Genomic DNA, 3,345 nt, shown 5'->3' on the forward strand with positions numbered 1-3,345 from the left:
ACCAAAAAAATTCAGAATGCTTTTTATTTTTTTTCCGGACACTTTCGCTATTTCTCTCAAAATAAATAAATAGAGAAAGAGGTTCAACTTAAAAAGAATTAAATGCGGTGAACAAATAGATGTTTATTTGGTCATAAACTCGTAATACTTGTAACACCCCAAAAATTTGGTTTTGATTTTTATCAACTTCTTTATTTGATTTAAAGAAGGTCACTTGAATTTTTTTAAAAAAGGGGCTCATCTTCTCAAATCTTTTTATGACAAATGTTTCATGAGTTCTTCCCGATCTTGATTTTTGGTCTTGAAGATTTTTCATCTTGTGTTGGCTCAACACAAATAATTTTGGAAGGTTTTTACAATTCCTTTTTATTAAAAATAATTCCTATAAATTATGAATTTTATTCTTCCCCATTCAAAAATTACTCTCTTGCCATGACCTATGTTGAAAACTTTCTTCCAAAACCCACCTCCCTACTTTGGGTCAAGTCAAGCATCAAGTCCAGCAAAGTTCAATTTCCCCTAGATTTTAATTCTATTTATTTTAAACTCAAAATCTTTTTCCGCCATTTATTTGGACCTTAGTGATTTACAAAGGAACTACTAGATTTCCTTTGAATTTTGGTTCCAAATAAATTTCTCTGGCTAGTCCTTAGTGTCCTCAACCTAGATCCATCAAGATCTGCTAGTCCACAGTACAAATTTTTCAAAATTTGCTTGTTGCAAGTTTGGACCAGATTTGCCATTTTTGGTGAATTTCATTCCTTTTTTTCCAAAAATTCTGAGATAATTCAGGCAGTCTCCAGATGCATCAAGAGATCACTTCACCAAGTTTCAACTCTAGAAGAATTTTCCACGTGCATAAATCATTTCGTCAAACAGGTGGCCGGCACTGTTCCAGTCAAGTTTCAGAAGTTCAGTGTTGGGTTCAGTCGTCAGTGTCGTTTTCATCAGGGCTCTTCGTCAATCTCGCTAGTAGCTGCCTTGGATCGTTGCTCACTGCTCCTTCTTCTTATCCAATGCGTCGCACGGTTGTTTGGCCAGTCGCGAGCGTCGGTGACGACGTGTCACGTCAACTCCGGCGTCTTCCGCGGTGGCAGAACCGCCGTGGCGACCAGCAGGGGCCAGCCCTGCAGTACGGCGCCGTCCAGCACCGCCCACACCACCAAGAGCCTCCGCGTGGCTGTCCTCTTCCCTGTGCGTGCTGCAGAACCGCCGCCGTGGCCTGAGAGGCGCAGAGCGCGCTCTCTGCCGCCGACGAGCCCGTGAGCTCCGCTCCGTCGAGGCCACGGGAGCAGGCCAAATCCAATCAAGCTTAGCTGTTGAATGGAACCAGTGAACCAATCCGAAGGTGCCCAATCACCTAAACCTCCAGCCCGACCACTGCCTCGCCGTAATCGCTCGCCGGAGTGATCCCGTTCTTGGCAACCGCCTCGGGCCGGCTATAAATAGAGGCCTCGAGCTCGCCTTCGACCCAGCACCACCCCTCCACCTCACCAGAGCCGCGCCCAGCCGCTAGAAGGACCTCGAGGAGGCCTTCTTCCCCAACTCCGGCTGCCACGACCCGCTCTGGTAGCCAGCTTGATTCACTCGATTTCTTGCATAGCTCTAGCTCAAATTGGGGAGGAACCTCCTAGTGCACCCACTCCCCTAACCGGCGCTTCAATTTGGCGCTTGCAGCTCTCTTCAGAGGGATCCATCCTTGACCGAACCGCCGTCCGCCGGAGTGGAAGCCGTCGCCGGTGTGGTGCTCGCCAATGACCAAATCCACCACCCACCGACGTGGAATTGTCCCGTGAGTGCAACCATACCCTTGCCCTCCACTGGATCGCCGTCGATCGTCGCCGGCGATCATCGTTTGCTTCGGCCGGCGGTGGGATTTTAAACCTGACATGCGGGACCCCCTCGTCAGCCTCTCCTCTTTTATTCGAAACGTTTTCTGAAAGCGCCTTCGGGCAAAGTATGTTTTCCCTTTGGGTTGGCGTATTTCCAACCGAAACGTTTTCTATTTTTTTAAACTAGCCCCTGGAAAGTTTATGTTTCATCACAGATTAGTCCCTGGACTAAAACCTTAATAACTTTTAAACAGAAGATGATTTTGAGTTGATTCTTTTTCTGTCATCTTTATTTTCCTATCTAGTTTTTTTACCATATTTATTTGAAAAATATTTGGAACAATTTTTATGCACGCACGCTATTTACCTTAGTATCCGATTTCTTTTATAACGTAGATACCGGAGGAGGTGACGGAGCCGCAAACTTCGCCGAGCTAGACTCCGACTACTCCGAACCAGGCAAGCATGTTTGAACCTTTGATATGATGAGTGTTTTTCATGATTTCTTAAGTGGTTTTCTCATGAAATGTTTATATAAGCATTTGTGAATGTTATATTTCATGCAAGCAAGCTGCAAGTGAGCTTCGAAATTCGATGTGTTCATATGACAGTGAGATAACCTGATCATGTGGTGGCATGATAGGTTGCAAGTGGGTATTGTTGAAGCATGCCAGTTTTATATCAACTGTTTAACTCCAGTATTAACGTGGATCAAGTCTTGTTCCCGTTCGTCCCCTTCCGTGCTACCACATATTTTCTGCAAAGAATACGGTTTAGTAAGTTGCAAACCTCTTTCCTTGTACACACCAAATAGAGGGGCCGTGATGAGGGTTCCATGGCCCTGGATTAAAGCCCGTCATCCGGTCAGGGGGCATGGGTGTTTTCCGGTTGGGACTGAGAGTGGGGCACCCCTTAGAGCGCGCGATATAAATTTGATCCCATGCTATTCGAGGTTGTAGCCTCCCCGTCTTAAAGTTTTTCTTGAACATTGCCTAGGGTGGTTCCTGGCAGCGGAATGTGGAATGGGTGTGTACTGGTTAGATGTGTTTCTCCTAAAATACCGTAAACGGAACTAGTCCTTTGTGACTACTGAAATCCGTTGGCTGTGGTTAAAGAGTACAAACTCTGCAGAGTCAAAATCATTCGAGTAACCATGTCCATGGTTAAGGACTTTGACCAACATATTAGTGTCAATCTCAGTATCAGTGTCAGTCTCCATAGAATAAGCATGAAACTGAGAGTGGTAAACCCGGCCGAATGTTATTCCTGTGGATGGACTAACTAGTTTATTATCATGTACCGAGTATTCCGTGGAATGATGTTACCTTCATGAGCTACTTGAATTCAAATGATGAGATATAAGCCCTTTATGTGATGTCGCTCAGACGTCCGACTGTGGCATTCTTGTTATTTACTTTGATATAAGCCCTTTATGTGATGTCTCTTAGACGTCCGACTGTGGCGTTCCATTTATTTACTTTGATATAAGCCATTTATGTGATGTCGCTTAGAC

Source organism: Triticum urartu, chromosome 5A (genome assembly GCF_056163025.1).
Source record: "Triticum urartu cultivar PI428250 chromosome 5A, HENAU_Tu73, whole genome shotgun sequence".
Lineage (NCBI taxonomy): Eukaryota > Viridiplantae > Streptophyta > Magnoliopsida > Poales > Poaceae > Triticum > Triticum urartu.